The sequence below is a fragment of the Equus asinus genome, chromosome X (assembly GCF_041296235.1).
Source record: "Equus asinus isolate D_3611 breed Donkey chromosome X, EquAss-T2T_v2, whole genome shotgun sequence".
Classification (NCBI taxonomy): Eukaryota; Metazoa; Chordata; class Mammalia; order Perissodactyla; family Equidae; genus Equus; species Equus asinus.
In genome coordinates this window covers 20298582-20321041 of record NC_091820.1, presented here as the reverse complement: position 1 = coordinate 20321041, position 22460 = coordinate 20298582, and positions in this window count along the sequence as shown.

Sequence of the window (22460 nt, the reverse complement as noted above, 5' to 3'; positions counted from 1 at the left end):
CTAAATCCATCATATACACTTATATAGAGAGAGAATATATATATGTACACTAATGTAGAGAGAGAATTTATATATCTATCCATAATAAACATATCTTCTTCAACCTGTTCTTTTCATTTAAACATTTATGTGGGACATCTTCCATGTCAGTACATATAGTGCTATTTTGTTCTGTTTAAGATAGTATTCCATCCCCTGGCTGGACCATAATTAGTTTAACCAGTCCCCCAATGATAACATTTAGGTTGTTTCTATGTTTGTATTGCAAATAATACTGCAAACAACATTCTTTCACATATGTGTGCAAATATATCCATAGAACAAATTCCCAGCTATGGTCAAATGCTAGGTCAAATGTCACGGACTTAGTAAATATCTTTTATATATACCACTAAATTGGCCTACAAACAGGTTGTATCACCTTACATACTTCCAACCACGTAAGAGAATAACTACACATTCATTTGGCTGATACTCTTTTGTTATTCTACTCTTATTGGGAGGATACAAGCTGTGTCCCAAATTAAACCACAAAGTCACACAAGAGCAAGAACACTATCTTCCCTATCTTATCTGTCCTTTTCCCACAGACACACACAATGCCTGACAGACTGCTTAACCCATAGGGGTCCTCCAGAATTTCTTTCTTTTTTTGGGGGGGGAAGATTAGCCCTGAGCTAACATCTGCCACCAATCCTCCTCTTTTTGCTGAGGAAGCCTGGCCCTGAGCTAACATCCGTGCCCATCTTCCTCTACTTTATATGTGGGACGCCTACCACAGCATGGCTTGCCAAGCGGTGCCATGTCCGCACCTGGGATCCGAACTGGCAAACCCCAGGCCGCCGAAGCAGAACGTGAGAACTTAACCACTGTGCCACCAGGCCAGCCCCCAGAATTTCTTGATGTAGTGAGTGGTGAGTGTGTTCACTGGAGAAATGAGAGGGGTTCTATAGGAGATCTAGGAAAATTCTATACTCAACACAAGCTTTTTCACTGTTTTCTCACACCTTAAATCTATCCATAGGAGTATTATTTGCCAACAGTTTCACAGAACTGTTGTCACAAAAGATATGGTTTATAAATAAACCTCTTTTTAAAACTCAGAGTTCTAGCATGCATTTTTTATGTCACTGTAGTATACTAAGTCTTCAGGTGGTGGCACCTTAGTGGCTTCAGAAGTCTTACCAAGACTAAATTACTCCCCAAAATTTTTGGATGGGGAAATTACTATCAATTAATGCAATTAGGATCAATCTGAAAGTTAGCATGAGGTAGCATTTGAATAGTTCAAACCCCAGTAATTCAGATTTGGCAAAAAGTTAAATGGAGCACCAAAAATAGGCCAGAGACTTGTCTGTGGGTACGACAGAGCATTTCAGCAATACTGGGCACAGTACAGTGTGTTCTACGAATTATGTGAAGTGGTAGCTAATGGTTTAGGGAGCTACGGTATTTGGTGACAAGTTGCAGCACTTAAAATGCCAGCTATTAATTTTGTTGTCTATTATTTGTTTTAAATATTAGTCATAGAGTGTCAACTGGACTTCAGGCTATTAGAAATCCTCTAGATAGTATAATTTCTGCAGAGCGAAATGTACCTATCAGTTTATCATTTAATGACATTTGTCATTTCTGAATGATGGTAAGGGGCGAGATGTTTTGACTCTTTTAAGAGCACTTATTTGTGTTCTCCCATTTCTGTCATGTTGAAAATTCTGCAAGGCATTCTTCTTTGAGGCATTTTCATATAGAACCAATGGCATTTAATACACATTACAACCAAGGAATGGAAATGAACATTTTTGAGCACATCGCAGGTCCCTGACACCATCCCAGGCTCTGTATATGTGTCATTTAATTTAACCCTTTACCGCAGCCTTGCCAAGTATGTACTATCATGTATATACTTTTTACATATGTGGAAGTGGACACAGAGAATTTAAGTAACTTGCTCTGAAATTCACAGCTCGTTATCTGCCTCCAAAGCTTATGTTCTTCCTACTGTACTGCTCTTTTTCTCTGCAGCTGTCAAAACTTCAAAATAATGTTTTCAGATAAGAGCCTAAGCAAAAAAGAGAGAGCATTTTAATCTCTGGGAATTTTTAGCATTGAAATGAGCCAGCTCTCCCAATCAAGAAGGAATGATAAGAAATGATGAATGCAAATGTCCGACTTACAAACAGGCAGAAGAACACTGAGCATCGTTCGTCAATTCTGGATTGCTTATACTAACAGAAGAGAGCGGATGTGTAGACAGTCTGGGAATAGAGACCTTTTAAAAATTATATGTGACCTTGGAATGCATTTTATCTCATTTGAATTATTATTATAAATAGTAAATTATCACTGCCTTATTATTATAAGATTATTATCTTATTCCCTAGACACAGTTTCCAAAACATTTTGTTAAAGGGGAATTTATCCCATGCTGGCCAGACCTGATTCAGAGGCATTGGACATCACTGACTGCATTTCTCATCCCAGCCTCTGCTTGATTTCTCCTAAAATCAGTTCATATGCTCAGGCTGATATCAGGGACCAGTAAGAGCAAAATTCTCACATCTTAAAACTAATCTGACTTCAGAAACAGAGCATTGCTTCAAAGAGAAATCAAGCTAGAACATAAGCAAAGTGATAACTAAATAAAGAAGGGGCAAAATGCAAATCAATAAAAAGAAATGGAGGGGTTGTTCTGTGGCTAAGATCATGAAAAGAACATATTTATTAGGTAATGAAATTTAATGTATTTGCTATTCAGTTTGTGTTTTTTTAAAAAAGAAAAAAACAAAAACATCAAAAGTAAAGACAAAGAATTCCACAGGCAAAATTGTACACAAAACCACAAGGCAGATAATTGAGGATTTGACTACACAACTTCAAAAACTGGTACCAAATCAAAGATTTCGTACTCTGGTGTACTCAGTTCTCTGACCCATGTTTCTTAAGAACACAAACTCAATTTATGTACCTCAGGCACTGGAACTATTTTATCCAAAGATAAAATAACAATCCTATATTGAAGTTGCATAGTTTTTCTAAGTTGCTATATCAGCCTCTTAAACTTTATTTTTAAAAAATCTGTGTATAATAACAGGAAACAAAAATGAGAGAATTTTAAGTATAAATGTAAACAGTGCCAATATGAGTAAAATCAGCCATATCTTCTTCATTCATTCCTAATTTATTCCTTTACAAATAGAATGCTCTTATTAACCTGGGTGCTACTAGTTACACAATTAAATGAAATAATTTCCTGTGGGCAAGTGGCTTTGAAAGAAAGAACATATTTATTGAATTCTTACCATGAACATGGTGTTCCGTGAAGTACTTTATTTCCATGATTTTCTTCAGTACTTAAGACAACTCTGTGAGGATAGTAGTATTATCCCCCACTGTAGGAATAAGGAAGCTGAGTCTGAAAGAAGTACCACATTCCAGTGACAGAACCAGCAAACGGCTGCACGGCCTCTTAGGTCAGGAGAACTGAGAAGGACCAGCTGAGAGGGAGAAGGAGAGGCATGGGTTTCAGCCCCCAGCCCACCACTTCATAGTTGGGTGACCTTTAGGAAGAGGATTAACCTGATTCTTCATTTTCTCATCTGTAAAATAGGAATAATAATAGATCTAATCTTAGGGTAGGTGCAAACGTTAAATGAGTTCTTAGTACATGCCAGTTAATATTATTAATTTCAAAACAGAATTAGATGGCACTTACATACAGTACAAATAAAAAATAAATGGAGTGAAATGGAGCGGGGCCCATAGTATGAAGGAATAAAGGGACACAGGAACATGAGCCGTTAATACAGTCGGTGCTACTTGACACTATAAGCCTTCCAGAGGCCAAAGCAACATACTATCCCACTCTCTCTCCAAGAACAGATCCGACATCAGTTTCTTAATGAAGACAAAGGGTTTTCAGGGTGGAGGAACTCAAATGGGGCATTCTAGAGAGGAAATTCTGTCAAATAGCAGCGTCCATGGAATCAGCTTCACAGAAAAGCCTGAAGCAGATGGATATTAAACAGCTGTTTCTTGTAGCAGCCTTAGGTGAAAGAGAAAGGCCTAACAACAAGCTGTAATTCTGTGGCAGCGGCTCAGCACAGGATTGAAATGATGTGGCTCAGGTCTTTTAACTTTCTACGGTCTAGCCTAGTGGTTCTCGAAATGATGAGGGGTTGGTGAGCCAAGGAGTCGAAAGAAAGATTTCTTAGACTCTCAAGATCTGGCAGGAGTGCTCTTTTATTTAGAGAATAGAATAGCATGGGGACAGGACCCATGGGCAGTCAGAGCTTCTGCTGCCGCTGCTTCTGCTGCCCCCGCTGGCATGGGGACAGGGCCCATGGGCAGGCAGGGCCGCTGCTGCTGCCCCTGCTGGCATGGGGACAGGACCCATGGGCAGGCAGAGCTGGTGCGTGGGGACAGGACCCACGGGCAGTCAGAGCTCCTGCTGCTGCCCCGAGTTGAGGGTTAGGGCTAAATTTAAGGCATAGGTATGTGAGTCATCTCTTTACGAAGACAAAGGAAAGAACATGAAAAAAAGTTAAAATGGTATCAGTGCAGGTGGGGTCTGGTCGTTGGGTGATCCCATGACTTTTAGACAAGAATCAAATCGGATTAAGTAAAGGTTAGAAAGGTTAGACGCCACCACCCTAAACCAGTTACATGAGATTGCCAGACAGCAACCAACTTAAGTTCTTGCCTTCCCCATTAAGAGTTTCTAGGGACAAGGTCATCTCTCCTCTTCTTCCTGATACAGAGAGGGAGCCACCTTTTACAGATAGAGATTTACCTTACAAATGTAAATGTGTCCCAACAAGGGCAAGTTCCATTCCCCAGAGCCTCCTTCCCTGTCCCAGTTTATCGAAAGCAATCAGCCCCAAACAATCCCAATGCCAAAGAGACATATCTTGGGGTGGCCAATTTCAGGTCCCTACAAGGTCATCCCCCCTTCCTTCACAAATGCAAATATCTCTCAAAGAGCAAGCAAATTCCAGTCCTCGGAGCTTGCTTCTCATCTGCAGTTTTTTAAAATTAACTAGCCTAAAAATCCTCATCATAAACCGTTTTAAAATTAAGCAGCCTAAAAATCCTCATCAAAAGCGCCCTCCTCAGCATTCACATCACCTGAGAAGTGTTAAAAATGTGAATTTTCACACCACATCCCAGACCTACTGAGTCCGAAATTTTGGGAGTGGAACCCTGGAATCATGTTTGAACAAGCTCTGAGGTGATTTGGATACTCACTCAGGAGTGAGAATGACTCTTCTAACCTGACTCAAGTGCAAGTAGAACCCGAAATACCTCAGACAGGTGGTCGATTGACTTTTCAGAGCCTATAATTCTGGCCATCTCCCAAGGACAAAGAAAGGTACTTGAAAGGAGGGTCCTACTCGAAGAACTATGGCCACTCAATTTGCCTACCAAGATATTAGCTGCAAAACACACATCTTTAAGTTTACCGGTCAAATGAGCCTGCCAAACGCAATTATGATATTGATCAATTAAAGATAGAATGTTTGCCAACAATTATGATTTTTTATTATAGCTAAAATTAGATCTTTCCTCCTCACTCCATAAATGTGAGCTGCATATAGTGACTTCCTTCCAAAGAATACAGTATAGAAAGGGGGGAGAAAAAGGGACTTTTCAATGAAGAAATGAAAATGGCACTTTGCCTCTGTAGTCTTCCCAAGAACACATAACCCTAGTCTATCCATGAGGAAAACATCAGACAAATCCCAGCTGAGGGACATCCTACAAAATACCTGCCTGTATGCTTCAAAACTCTCAAGGTCATCAAAGACAAGGAAAGTCTGTGAAACCATTGCTGTCTAGAGGAGCCTGAGGAGACAAGATGACTAAATATAATGTGCTGTCCTGGATGGCGTCCTGGAACAGAAAAAGGACATTAGATAAAAGGAAAAAAACTAAGGAAATCTGAATAAAGTATGGACTTTAGTTAATACTAATATATCAGTACTGCTTCATCAGTTGTGAAAAATGTAGCACACGTTGGGGCCAGCCCGGTGGTGTAGCAGTTAAGTTCGTGCACTCTGCTTTGGCAGCGTGGGGTTCATGGGTTCGGATCCCAGGCGCGGATCTCCACACTGCTTATCAAGCTGTGCTGTGGCAGCATCCCACGTATAAAAGAGAAGAAGATGGGCACAGATGTTAGCACAGGGCTAATCTTCCTCAAAAAACAAAGTACCACACCAACCTAAGATGTTACCATAGGGGAAACTGGTGTAGAGTATACGAGAACTCTTTGCACTATCATTGCAACGTTTCTGTATATCTACAACCATTCTAAGATTAAAAGTTTATTTTAAAAATTAAGTCTTTCTTCCTGACAATAAGCAGATATCAGACTATTTGCATGCCAAGTCTTCTCCTTATTAATGGAAATAGATCCACGGGAAAAAACAGATTTCAGCAAAAAAACTGGTTGCTCTTTCTACAAGTTCTGAAGCATTCCTATTGTTTTAACAGCTCCTCTATTTTCTAATTTGCATCATTCTTGTCCCTAAAAATATTATATGAAGGAACTGTGAAGTTTTCATATATTTTCCTCCCTTTCCTTCTCTCTGGCTGGACATGAATCTTCACTTTTCCCTGCCTGTTTTCCCACATCTGATAAGTGAACAATATTATAAGTTTCAATTAATTTTATCTTAAATCTGAATATTCAATTTCCTTAGCCTCGACCCTTTTACTTAATGAACCTAGCTGATTCTATTAAACACGAAGCGCTCAGCTTCCTTTTAATTATCTTGAGAACTCTGGAAGAGAATTGGGGCCACTTTGTTCCACCTGACCTTAGACTAAGGCGGGAAGTCATCCTCCAGCTGTTTTTGATAGTTTGTAGAAGCAGCTATAAAAAGAAACAAAACAATCAAGAATTTCACAGTCATTGGCAAAGAAAACTGTGAGTGGGGAATTCTATATAGCTTATTTAAAAAGAAACAAAAATAAAAGCCATGTCTGCAGTGCTTGGCTCTAAATAAAAAGAAAGATTCCATAGAAGCGTGTTGTAAAGTTATGATAAGCATATTTAAGGCAGGGAAATACCACTGTAAGTATAAATCTTGGAGATTTTTATCATAGCACGACTAGTAAAAGAACCAGAACCAGCTTTAGGTGTTTATCTCACCACTACAGACCGAACAAGATAAGTCAAAATAAACCAATTGCTTCCTCTCATCCAGGAAAAGACATTACTAAGATTCCTCTGAAGTTCATGTTTTTATGGAAAGTGACATAACTTTAGAATTCTGGTAAGTTCTCTGAGTATCCAGCTGGGCAGACGGGCAAGTTCTAAAAGTTACACTGCAGTGGAAAGATTATCAGCCTGATTTAGGAGACCTGGCTCTACACTAATTAGCTGGTGAATTTAGGCAAGTCCCTTAATAAACGGGAATTTGTTTTCTCCTTCATAAAAAAAATAATCACACATTTGAACAGCAGCTCACAGTTCCCAACATACTGTGTCATTTGATCCTTACAACAAAGCAAGAAAATTAACAGGGCAGGGATTATCTTCCTTTCACAGATAAGGAAATACTGTTTACAGAATTTATGTAATTTGAGTTGGGTCAGACGGCTAGGAAGGTGGAAAGGAGGAACTCACCCTCAGGTTTGCTGACTTCAGTTCCCTGTTCTTTACACATCACCACAAAGCTATCTGGAGATGCCTTTCAGATCTAAAATTCCATTACCCTTCGACTAAGAAATGGCTTTGAAATTTCAAATTCATAATCTTCCCTCTCCAGCTAAATAAATATGAATGTTCCCACATCTCCACCAAAAAAAGTCAATATGTTTTCCCAGTTCAAAATGAGAAAAAAGATTGGAGATTTTAAAAGCATAAGAATCAATCATAATTTTAGCATCTCTCATAGATTTAAAAGGCTTTGACTGCTTTAAAAAAAATGGGGCAATTCTTCAAAAGAGTATAGGGATTCTTAATAAAGCTGCAATCTAATCTCGGATCAATATATTATCACAAAACAATATGAGTGAGAGGGTCCACGATTTTGTTTTGTTCCTCAGTCTAAACTGTAGAAGGTGATAAATACCAAGTTCTTACAGAAAGTCAAAGTAATGAAGAGCAACTAATTAGGTGTGTTTTCCATAAATCATGGTTAAAAACTACAGTAGACAATATTCCCCTGATTTTGGCATATCAACTCTGAAATGAGAATCTAAGCAATGATAATTAGATTATGAAAAGTGAAAGAGATCTAGGTAAAATTCTGACACTGCCAGTCCTCTATATAATTATCAATTTGACAATTAGTGATTTCAATTTATGTTTAGGGGTAATCTAAAGAAGAATTTTAAATATTACCTCAGAAACTACAAAAATAAAGAGACTGGCCTTTAAAATACTAGATTTATCTCAGTATCTCAAAGAGATGCACTCCCATGTTCACTGCAGCATTATTCACAAGAGCCAAGATATGGGAACAACCTGTCTATCAACAGATGAACAGATAAAGAAAAAGTGAGAGAGAGATATATATATTATACCCATTATATATATATAATGGAATATTATTTAGCCTTAAAAAAGGAAATCTTGCCATTTGCAATAACACAGATGAACCTGGAGGGCATTATGCTAAGTGAAATAAGCCAGACATAGAAAGACAAATACTGCATGATCTCACTTATATGTGGAATCTACAAAAAGCTAACTGGTAAAAGCAGAGAGTAGAATGGTGGTTGTCAGGGGCTTGGGAGAGAGGGAAATGAGATGTTGGTCAAAGGGTACAAAGTTTCAGTTAAGTAAGATGAATAAATTCTGGAGATCTAAGGTACAGCGTAGCACCTATAGTTAATAATGTGGTATTACATACTTGAAATTTGCTGAGAGAGTAGATCTTAAGCATTTTCACCACACACACAAAAATTACTATATGAGGTGACGGACATGTTAATTAGCTTGATTGTGGTGACCATTTCACAATGTATACACATATCAAACATCACATTGTATACCTTAAATAATATACAATTTTGCCAATTATACCTCATTAAAGTTAGGAAAAAATATTAGATTTATCTTAAAATAGCTACAAAGTTGAAAAAACAAAACTATTTCACTAGTAATAGAGAACACACGCACAAACACACACCCCTCTGTTTTTGAATCCTATTAAAAATAAAAGAGAAATACAACAACAGAAATAAATCTATATTAGTGCTAGAAAACTGAGAAGGCACACACCCTTTGGCCATGCAGCTTCACTCCTGGTCATTTATCCTACAGGTAAATTTGCGGAGGTACAAAGTGCAATACATAGAAGCATAATGATTGGGCTAACCACAGTAGGCCCCAACAAACCTCACAGGGTTGTCTTCTCCACCGAATAACCACTCCTATTTCTCACCCTCTTTAACTTCCTTCATTTCCTCAGAGATCTAACAGGCTGACTGCAACACTATTTCTTCCCCCTCCTACCCATCTAAGGCTCCCAGACTCTTATTTTCCTAAACAATTTTACATTTATGTACATTACAAGCAAAGCAATGCTATATTGTAGTATTTTTGGAGTATTTTAAGGTACGCCAAAATATTCCTCATTCAAAGGTAACTAGCACTACTGGAGAATGCCAAACTGGAAGATTCCAGAAGCTAAGTTTTCCCATATTGAAGAAAGGTGTCTTTTTTTTCCCCCTCTCTAAAATTATGATTTTCTTAAAGAATCTTACAAATAAGATCTATTACAGTTCACCCTAGAAGTGTAAGGTATAGCTAGAAGGAGTCAATTTGAAAGAAGAAAAGAGCACAAGTATAAGATGAGAAAAGAGACAAAGAAGAGACTTTGAAAATTAAGTCTACAAACTACAGGTTGCCTGGAAAGAGGAGGAGGGTCCCCTCTATGAGCTCAGCGTGGGTCTGTTTTAAGCTAATTCAAAACCCTTCCAAATGAGCTTATTAGATTCTAATTTGGTGGCTCAGAACCTAATAAGAATTCAGATCAAACTGTTCTTCTTTCTCAAAGAGACAGCATTGTCAAAGAGCCAAAACTGGAGTGGGTGTTTGGGGGATTGAGTTATACAGCTTTCACATTATGATTCACCTCTCCACCAGAGAACCCTTCCCCCATCTCAATAGCATCTGTCATACATTTTTATTCAAATTCCTCTCCACTAAGGGCAATCAGGAGCTGAAGAGATGCTCACACAGAAGTGACCTCCACAAAAATAAAAGTCAATAACGTGGCCAGCTGACACAGAGGATGTCAGGAAGTGCAAAATGATGAGGACAAAGAAAAAAGGCAAAACCATGTAAGGCAATAGAAAAGGAAACAATCACAGGCCAGGATGAAAAATTAGGGCAATTATCTGGATAATTCAGCCTCAAAACTCTCTTCCTGATGATTGACATAAATGTGTTTTCTTCTCTGGGCTCCATTTTCACAATAGATGGAACACTGGAGCTGCAACGGCTTTCTATTTACAGTAAGTTTAAAGGAAATATACCTTCTTTTCTCCTGCTTTAAACTTTCTATCTGGTGTGAAGGAATGTTTTATAAACATGATGCTACCTGACAATTTTCCTTAGAAGAAAAATAAAATTATTTCTTGCCTGGATTATGCATATATCAAATATTGGTCCCAATTCTTCACTTCAGTAGACTTCTAGAACTGAGCTAACAGGAGTTATTGATTTAGAGCCAACTCATTGATTATGATAAGTGGGCTAGGACCTGCACCTATTTACCATTTCATCTGTATTTCCAGTTCACACACATACAAACATGATCACAAACACACACACTCACACCCTCATTGTGGACACACACACACAGGCCCTGTTTACATTACAGGAATACTAGAACTTTGGGAAAGAGTATTTATATTTGGCAATCTTTCGAATTTTTTCCAAGACATCTACGATATTGGTGAATTATAATCCTATTTAGCAAAATGAAGAGCAGAGAGAAGGGAACCGGCATTTGTTCAGCACCTAATTTATACCATGCTCTATGTTGCACGTTACTTCATTTCATTAAATCTTTATAGAATCCTTGTGAGGAAGGCATTGTGAGATGAGATAACTGAGGAGGCTTAGAAAGGTCTAGTACCTTGCCCAAAGCCAAACAGCTAATAAGTGGCAGGGCCAAGAGACCAAACTAAGATTCATCTTGTTCTGAAATCAGACCCGCTGACACTCCAGGAGGTTAAAAGACATAAACATATACAGGTCTTAAGAGCATATACAACAAAGTAGAAAAAAATAAACTGCCCACACAGAACATGAGAAACCTTTAGTCTTCTGTTTGAGCCAAATGACACCCTGGCATCTGACACCCTCATCCAGAGATGAGTATGGAAAGAAATGTCCTTTCTTCTCTTTTAGGCACTCTAAGGTGTACAGACTCCAGTAAACCATTGGTATTCTCAGATTTAAAGTGAACAGTTTCAACTCTTCCTAAGAGACACCAAACACCTACAACATGTAGTAATTTGCAATTGCCCCAAAGCTCATATTCGAACTTCACGTACCATGAGGCTGGCATGCAGAAGTGAGTCCTCAATTAGTTGATGAACCTAGTCTACTGCCCAGTATTCTCCCCCAACCTGGATTTGTTATTTTTTACTTATTGCAATGTTTATAGTCTAATGAGAATCAAATGATATGGTAGTTATTCATGAATGTCAAGGGTATTATAGGTGAGGAGAAGAGAGCAGCTCAGTGAAATGGAGGGTCTACCTCCTATACTGGGCCTAGAAAGAAAAACTTGGTTACTACCATTCGAGGGAAGCTTGAGCATTTCCTAGATCTTAGCACTTACAGGACTCAGCCACTAGAATGGAGGGCTCACCATATATGCTGCACCTATCAAGCTGTATATTTTGGGTCTATGGTGAATCAATATGACATTTCAGTTCCCAGTTATTTACCACAATGAATTAAAGTGGAATCGATCCATGATGTTGTGCTACACTAATTGACCTCTGCTCACTTCGTGTTTACTACCACCACATCATATTAATCATGCACAGATTGCTGACCCCTATCATGACTATGGTTGTGCTAGGAAAGCTTACCAGTCTCTGCTACCACCCAAGGAATGGTTTCTTCTTTAGCTGCCAAAACTGGTGAGCACTTTGGGATCCATATTGATGAATTAAACACTATTATCTAGCTCATCTCAAATACTTGCTGTAGGATAGGCACCCCAGAAGAACATACCTTAAATACAGTAATGTGAAGGGAGAGAGGTAAAATGTTCTTCCTTATTCTTAACATCAATTTTTATACTCCAGAATGAATAGCACACAAGTTTGAATGTGAAAACAATTTCAACGACCGGCGATTGTCAAGATAAACTTCTGAATGGTTCCTGCAGATTCTTCAAGGGCCGCCCTCATGTATACGGATATAATTGCTTTCTTGAACCAACAGAAGACAACATGCTAGAAATATAAAAATCATAACAGTTTTGAAGTCTCTGGAACTCACCCAACATTAATTCATCATAATGTGAATAAAAATAGGTGGGATGACAAGGCAATGTCGGAAAGGGAGCTCTACCTCTTTTTACTTCACTTCACTTCACTTGTCTTCTTTTCTCTCTTCATTCCCCATAAGGGGCTCATATAGACACTTCCACTACAGGGTACAAGACTTTAGTGCAGAAAGAGACCTTAGAAATCACCTTGACCAAAGCCCTCCTAAGTCCATGCCCAACTTCAGGCAGCGAGTTACTGATGCAACTATGGCCCAAATGCTAACCTCTTCATTCCCAGCTAAGGGTTGTGAGCATGCAGAAATGAAGAGAATGGCAAATGACATTAAGTCAAAATGAGACATAATCAAGATAGTGATCCACCAAAATGCTTCACATCCACAAGCCATATTTGCTTTTTTAATAGTATATTTGTTTCAGAGAAGAAAAACTGACACTGCTGTAATTATAACCACAAATTTAATTACAAATACCGAAAATAAACTTAAATCTAAAATATGGATTTACAAGAAAATACTCAAGGCAAGCTTATTAAATAATGTCATTTGGTCACTTGTGCTTACATGTGATAATGAAAAAAGGCAAATAAATTTTATTTCCTCCCACTAATTTTTTTATTTTTATTTTTTATTATTTATTTATTTATTTATTTTTATTTTTTATTTTTTGAGGAAGATTAGCCCTGAGGTAACATTTGCTGCCAATCCTCCTCTTTTTGCTGAGGAAGACTGGCCCTGAGAGCTAACATCCATGCCCATCCTCCTCTACTTTATATGTGGGACACCTGCCACAGCATGGCTTGCCACATGGTGCCACGTCTGCACCCGGGATCCAAACCGCCGAACTCCAGGCCACTGAAGCAGAAGGTGCACACTTAACTACTGCGCCACCGGGCTGGCCCCTCTCCCACTAATTTTTAATTAACAGCTGATACCTCTGTCCTGAGTTCTGATTGCAATTCTATGTGACTTAATCAAAAAATCATATTTAAATTAGAAAAGGAAATAGCACTGCCCTACTCCTAACTCTTGTGGTTAAGTAGCTTCACAAACAAGTAGGGAATTGTCTTTTTGTCAAATACTGTATAAGCTCTTAACTATAATTCATAAAACAATGCATCAAGATTGGCATTATGGTACGTTAAACGCAGAATCAGCTTGGCACTCCTCTTTTCATTGTCAAGTAAGAAATTGTGAAGATAAATGAACCCTGGGAATCTCAAGATCTGGAATGTGATGCCAGCTCGTGCATGGAAGAAATGAATTCAATCAGGCTACCTGATGTTTCCTGCTGCTGCCTGGAGCAGGGCCGTCTGCAAGGTTGTAAGAGGACCCAATTTGTCTTTGTCTCTCTCATGGTTTAAGTGCCAGGGGAAACAAAAAGATCTCTTTAACTCTGGTTAAAGAAAGAAAAAACACAGATGCTGAAGGAAACTTTATAGCTAGCCTAATATACTAGAGTTAGGAGAATAATGTGGAATTTTGACAACTGATTTTACAAATTATGGTTTACCAGATAGGAAGGCTGATATTGTACAATGGCTAGTTTCTAAAACTATAGAGGCATTTTTAAACCAGTCTTGTGCTTTTAATCTTTTGGTTTTCACTTGATAAAAGCCACAGTTCAACAAAATGACAAACCAGAATTTCAGAAGTTTGAATGAACTAGTTACTGCACTGTTCTATTAGACATTTTAATTTATTTTACATCTTTTTTTTTATGGTGTCTCCAAATTTCATTTATGTGAGAACCATGTATTAACTACCTACTCTGTAGTGATTCTGTGCTGACTGCTGGAGAGACAAAGTTGAAGAAGACATACTCCCTCCTTCAGGGTCCTTAAGTTTCCAAAACATAAAGGAGCTGAAAACCAAACCACAAATATCAGTCCGCCCTTTTACAAATCATCTGGTGATAGAAAAATATGTACTGATCATACTAGTCCCTGAACTTCAAGAATGGTGTGAAGTAGAGATACTATTTGATCAAGGATGGAAACCAGTACGATCTTTCAGTCTGGAAGGACAACGTCAGAGAGGGGTTATTGTTAAACGCTGTAAAATTGGGAATAATATGCATAATTTAAGTTCAATCATGGTCATCCTGCAGGATCCAACTTTCTGCTTTTCTCTAATATGATTTCTCTCTCAGAGATCTGGTCCACTTTCATGACCTCAACCCTCACCTATCTCGAGGATTCTGAGTTGACCTCTTTCTCTGCCCTGTGCTAGAAAGTTCCACTAAGATATCCACTTCAAAATTAGGATATTTTAAAAAATTATCACCTCAATCCCAGAACAAGCTTCCTCTCTTGCTTTCTCCATTTTTGTTATTAATGCCATTCTGAAATTCAGTCAAATGCAAAACTTTGGCTCTATCTCCTTCTTTTGCAATTAAATAGATCACCAAACTCTCTCAGGTGTTCTCCAAACCACTTTAATTTTTCCTTTCCACCGTCTACCACTCCAGTTCAAGCATATATAACATCATAGTTACACTGTGATAACAACATAGTTACCAATTAACAACCTCTTAATTTGTCTCCAGGCAATCAGTCCTAGAACTCTCCAATCTGCATGCACACAAAATTGGCCTCAACAAATATTTGCTAGATAAATACATGCCAAATCAATCTTCTTAAACCATCACTTCACATCCTCCCCTCCAGACAATCTTTGACAATTCATTCTCTAATTTCATAAAAATAAACTGAAACTCTTTAGTCTAGCATTGAAGATCTTTCTTAATATAGCCCCAAAATACTTTTCTAGAACTTTCCCTCCTGACTCCTGCATGTAGACTTAACATCTCCAGTGAAATTGGTTCCTTCACTACCCACCTCCAAATACTCATCACTTTCCAGGGTCTTCCTGAGTCTTTCCCATCCTTTAAGATGCAGTAATTCTCATTTGAAGTTTATTATATGCTCCCTTTTATTGTTGGAAATTTATGTAACGTCACCTTCTAAATTCCAGTGTGACCTACTAGGTTGAATCATATGAAATTGTCACTATTTAACCGATCTTTTACCAAAAAAATAGCAATTTCATATGGTTCAATAGAATAAGTGCTGTATTTTTATGCTCCAGAGTTCCTAGAATATGCTGCACATAATGGATATTTGATTCTATCTGATCCAATTTTTTTTACCACCTTCATTTGTAAGCTGGGCAAGGAAGTCGGTAGACAATAATTTACTGGTGCAGAGGTAGCAGTTTCTCTCCAGCTTGATATCCCTTCAGGACTCATCATAATCTTGACTTAGTAGTCACATTAGCACTTCCACACTGAAAGACTATCTCCTGCCTCACTTAGGATAAGCTGGCCCACTGGGCTATGATGCTTCAGTCACAGCTCACTGGTAAAATTAATAGGTTCTGTATTATATTTCTAGGGCTGCTATAACAAGGTACCACAAACTGAGGGTCTTTCAAACAATAGAAATTTATTTTCCCACAGTTCCGGAGGCTAGAAGTCCAAAATCATGGTGTCGGCAGGGCCATTCTCCCTCTGAGACTTTGGATAGAATCCTTTCTTGACTCTTTCTAGCTTCTGGTAGTGGCTGGCAATGTTTGGTGATCCCTGACTTTTAGCCGCAGCACTTCATTCTCTGCCTCCATTGTCACATAGCATTCTCCACTCAGGTGTCTGTGCCTGTGTCTCTTCTCCTCTTCTTACAAGGACACTGGTCATATTAGATTAAGGACCCACCCTGCTCTAGTATGACCTCATCTTAACTAATTTCATCTGCAGTGACCCCACTTCCAAATAAAATCACATTCTGAGGTACTGGGAGTTAGGAATTCAACATAATCTTTTTGGGGGGACACAATCCAACCTATAATAGGTTCATTCTTGAAAGCTGTAGTTTATCTGAAATGAAAAAGTATATTTTTATACAACTTATCTTTAAATAACCGAACTTTAACCATACACAATCTGAAGTAAGCATTTAAAGTAAGCAAGCATGCAGGCATTATTCAGTAGCCTTCTGAACTATTATCAACTTATTCCAGCCCGTAATCTTATGCATAGAGTCAGTGAAAATGTCTTCTTGTAACTTACACAGTAAGCAATTCAACCCAATCTTGAGTTTACAGGGGCTCCAGACACTCAGTTACTACCCAGGATGAAGTTGCTGCAATCCCTTTTCTGAATTCATCAGTTTTCACCCACCTGTGACTGTTATTACTTGCCCTCTGCAAATAAATGGAGAAAAGACACCACTTTACCTTTCCTATTCATTTCTGATTCTACTTAATTCCCCCGATGTTTCCAAACATATTCTAACTGAAGTGTCCACTATTTATCTGCCCAGATCTCACTCTGAGGCCTTCTTCTCTGCTTTATACCTGTCATTCATCTGTCCTACTCTTCTTTATCACTTTACCCAACTCACTACACTGTCTCTACAATCCCTTTATACTATGTACCGAAAAGAACATTATCCAACGGAGATAAAACTTCTGATATTCATAAGGGGAAGGCTGTGCTGTCACATAAATTCCATCCAGAAAATTGATCCTAAAATTATGTACTGTAATAGAAATTCTATAGGCACAAATATACTAACTATAGCACTGGATATCATAATCAATCAATTATTTATTTATTTTCTTGCTGAGGAAGATTTGCAGAGAGCTAACATCCACTGCCAAGCTTCCTCTTTTTCTATGAGCTGCCACCACAGCATGGCCACTGACAGACAAATGGTGCAGGTCCATGCCCAGGAACCGAACCAATCATTTAAATAACCAAAATTACCCACAATAAGGGAACACATATATATATATAATTTTTATTATAAAAGTTTAATAGAATACTAAATATCCATTAAAATAATAATTATGAAGGCTATTTAACAATGAATATGCATATGTAATATTAATAAAAATCTATCACGAAAATATTTCTCTGATTTTATTACATCTATGAAATATTTTAAGAAGAGAAGAGTGATACTAATTGATTCTAGAAGTGGTAGAAAAATATGTGTGGTAAATTTTAAAGGTAGCTAATAGAAGAGCACAAATAGCATATGAAACTACAAGAGATAAAAATTGGAAAGAAAGAAAATTCAATAGGTAAAACAAAAAGCTGGAAAAGAAAATAGAAATTGCAATTAACAGAAAACATGATATCACATAGCAAGAACACATCCAAGATGTCAGGAATAACAATAAATGTAAAAGTGGTTAAAGACATGTTGAAAGACATGAGAGTCTCAGGTAGGGCAAAAACAAAAACAAAATAAATTCCAGACACATATTGTTTACAAAAGATATTCTTCAAATGAAAAATAATGCTTTAAAATAAAGGCACGTAAAATGATACTGCACCCAATATTAGGTAAATGAAAAGCAGAGTAGAATTCAATGTGAACATTAAAATGGACAAAAAATTTTATATTTATTTTTATATTAATGAATAGTACAATACAACAAGAAGATATAATAAAGAAAACTTTATGTGCATGTAAGAACATAGCTTCAAAATATTTAAATGAGAACTATTTATAAAGCGAACAAACAAAAAACAAAAAGGATAAATTATGAGTCATGAATTGCAGTGGAACGCTCTAACCACTTTTCTCAGAAATTCAGTGTACAAATTAAGTCAGAAGAGTGAGGAGATGAATGACAATGGAACTGCATATACTAGATATCTTAGAATACTGTTGATACCCAACAAGCAGAAAATATAACATCTTTTTAAATATCCATAAAAATATTTACAAATGACTGTGTTAAGCCATATGGAAATTTTCAAAAAATTTAAAAAAGAACATTTGGACCAAACCCTCTAACAACAGTGGAAAGATAAAAATTGTAAATTCTTAAAAATCTAAAAATATCCTTCTATGAATTCCAGCACATGTATAGTAGATTCTTCACAACAAAAAAGTCAATTTTACTGTATGCTACTTTACTAAAAGTTAAAATTAAAAATATTCTTCTTGTGTTAAGATGCATGTAAAAACACTATTTTAAAATCCTCTAGAAATGACTGATAATCAGGTACTAGATATTGGAACACTGCATTGCAGGCCAAGTGATACCCAGAGGAAAAGTCATTGCCTTAAAAGCATTTATTGGAAAACCCAAAAGGTTGAAAATAACATTACCACAAGATGCTAAGAAAGTAGATAATTATAACAATAAAAGTCAAACTTCTATTTATAGAAAATCATATGAATATGGATGACCTGAACAACACTGTCAACTAGATCTGATTGACATTTATAGAATGACATTTAAAGAACACTCCACCCAACAACAGCGGAATAAACACTGTTTTCAAAGTCCATGGAACATGCACCAAGACAGGCTACCTTCTGGGTCACAAAACAAATCTTAACAAATTTAAAAGGACTGAAATCATGCAAATATATTCTCTGAAAATAATACAATTAAACCATTTATAGAAGATAGAGCACATGTTTCCTACTGCTTTCTTCAAAAAATCCATTAAAATCACAGTAAAGGAATTATTTTTTAAAAATAGTTATAGGTTTCCAAGGACACAGAGAACAGGAGAAGAGCAAACAGAAACATAATTTTGGAAACTGAAAAGCAAATGAACAAATGGTTGCTATGTACGAGAATTGAGAAAACCGAATCCTATGCCAGCAAAAGATAAAGCCAAGGAGGACCTTGATTTATACCACAGATTCCCCAAAATGCTTCAGAATTTGTTGTTACGGTTACCTTTGAAGCAGAGTGATGATGTGGCTAAAACAAGATCAAATCAGTATCTGGTGAGGGAAAAAAGATCTCCCCTCTCACTTCATGCAGCCACGTAAGCTCCCTCTCCAACCCAGAAGACTGGAGTTTATTCTCTGAAGGGGAGAAAATACAGGTTCTACAGACTGTGGGAAATCAGGCACAGTTAAGAGAAGGGTACCATACTAAAAGCATAGTATGAAGTGAAAGTTTGCACGCTGAATGTTAAGACTTCCAACTTTCTTCCTCTTCTCTGCTCTCCAAATCTGGCAGAGAGAGACAAGGAACAGGAAGCGTATTTTTCTGGGAACTCTGACTAGCCAAAAAGAAATATACTAAAAACACAGACATTGTGACCATATGATTTCACTCATATGTGTAACATAAACAAACACATGGAAAAAGAAAACAGTTCAGTCATTACCAGGGGAAGGTGGGTAGGGGGTAGGCACAGAGGGTAAAGGGGAGCGCTTGTGTGGTGACAGACAAGAAATAATTACGACTGAAATTTCACAATGATGTAAACTAATACAAATCTCAATTTAAAAAAAAAACCAAAACGCTGACATTGTGGAGTTTCTCTATAGAAGGGTCTGGGCAGAAGCTACAAGTCTCAGCTATTTGCAAAGAAGTCCCCAGTGAGCATTTTACTGCTCAACTGCTGTGCACAAGTGAAGAGTCAAAAATCCCCAGACATTAGAAGACCTCTAATATCACACACAAATACACACACACACAAACACAGATTGAGAGAGAGAGAAAAAAAGAAAAAGCAAGTTGGAAGAAATAGATTATACAAGGGAAAGAAAACTTTAAGAAAAACTATTGTTATTTTCCTCATAGGGAAATGACAAGATGTTACTTCTCTCAAAGAAGAGAAAGATGCTATAAAACAAAGGAATATTCAGAGAATTACAAAGAGCTCTTGAAAATAAAAAACAAAAGAGAGCTGTGTTTAAAATCTTAATAGGAGAGAAAATATTGTTGAAGTTGTCTCCCAGAAATCACAGCAAAAAGACAAAGAGATGGAAAAGAGGAGAGAAAATAAAATTAATGGACTCATCCAAGAGGTCTAACATCCTAATAGAAGGAGTTCCAGAAATAGAGAAGAGAAAATGGAGAGGAAAAATCATCAAAGACATTATTCAAAAATATTTCCCACAACTGAAAGACATGAGTTTCCAGATTGAAAGGACCCACCAATAAATAAAAATAGATCTTCTCCATGTCACATCATGAGGAAATCTCAGAACACTGAATAAAGAGAAGGGCCTTCTAAGCTTTCAGAAAGAGAGAAAAGCAGGTGTCATAAAATATCAGAATGACGTCAGCCTTCTCAGTGGCATCACTGAAAATTAGAAGACAATGAGGCATTTTCTTTTAAAATTGTGGGGAAAAAAATGATCTTCAACCAACATTTCTATAGCCAACTAAACCATTATTGTAAAGATAATTAAAAATTCATCTTCTATGAACTCTTCCCTCTATGGAAGTTATGAAGAGAGGTGCTCCACCGTAATAAGGTAGTAAACCAAGAAAGAGGAAGACATAGGATCCAGGAAACCAGGCACCAACACAAGAGAGGAGAAAAGAACTCCCAGGAGCATCCAGGAGGATGGGGGAGTGAGATTCTGAGATGATGCCTTGGAGCAGCCTAGAGAGCAACCAGGCAAAGCAAGAACCATTCTCAAGTCTCTATGAGTGATTTCTTCAAGAAAATGACACAGACTGAGTACTTGGTTCATGAATTTATTGAGAGGAATTTGGGGTTGAATTAGGGATAAGAACATAGAAAAAGAAGAAAATATAAAAATAAGATAACTATTAGCTCCAAGGAAAATTAAAAGGTTTTCTAGAAAGGAAAACTAAACAAAGTAATTAGCTGTGAATAACATTTCCTTGGATTTCAACCTTGGCTGAACATTAGAATCACCTGAGGATCTTTTAAAACTCCAGATGCCCAAACCAAATCTAGATCAATTAAATCAGAAATAGGCATCAGTATTTTTTTAAACTCTCCAAGTGATTTAAATAGGCAGCCAATATGAAAACCACTGACCTATTCATAACACTGTAAATCCTGAATATTGATAGAAGCAAAATATAACAAATTGGGAGCCTGGTTAGAAAGTAGGGGCATGGTAGGGATGGGCAGTAGTTGGACAGAAAGCTAATTATCCATCTTATGTGATGGAAAGTCAATTGAATAATGCTTGAGCCTGAGCCATCAAGGAGTAGCCAGATAAGCATGTTACATAGAGATATGGAGATAAATACCAAATGAATCATCTAAAACACTTGAGAGTGAGAAATGGGGGTAGGGGGAGGACTCCAGGTTTTTTATAACATGCCTTCTTATAACTGCTTGACTCTTTAAATCATGTGTATGTGTGACTTTGACAAAAATGAAAGTAAATTTTAAAATATAAATAAAAGCTAAAATAATAATGTAGAAAATAACCACAAAAAGAAAAAACTAAGTCCAGTTTTTTGAAAAAGCTAGTTAAGTAATGAAAACTTAAGCTAAGAAAAAGAGAACACAAACACACACATACCCAAACACACCTGGACTCTGAAATGAGACATAACTAGAGATAGAGATAATACTAAATAAAATTGTAAGAAAATAATATGTATCACTTTATACCTAATAAATTTGAAAGCCAGATAACCTGAATGATTTTCTAAGCAATATGTTAGTTATCAAAACAGACTTAAGAAGATGGAATAAACATGACTAAGCTGATAACCATGAACGAAATTTAAAAACCTACAATGATAAGTCACCAGGTAGAGAGAGCTTGACAGAGGAAATATTCCTGTATTGTGTATAAATGGTTCCAGATCGCAAGAAAAAAAATCTTCTCCAATTATACTATGAGCTTGGTTTAACCCCATTACCAAAGCAGACCAAAAGTAAAAATAAAACCATATGACATTATGATTTATAAGCATAGATAAAAAATTCTAAATAAATATTAGCAAATTGAGTCTAGCTGTGATTAAAGTTACAATCTGTTATGATCAAGTAATTAAAATGAAAATAATTTTTACCCTTTTGACCCATCAAATTAGCAAAATATTAAAAGATTTATGATTTTCAGAGTTGACAGTAGCATGGAGAAATGGTACTCTCTTACACTACTGTTGGGAGTATAAAATTTATAGCTTTTTAAATGAGAAACTGACAATTTCTATCTAAATTTAACTAAACTGAAGATATCTTTCATCCCAGCAATTTCACTTCTATATA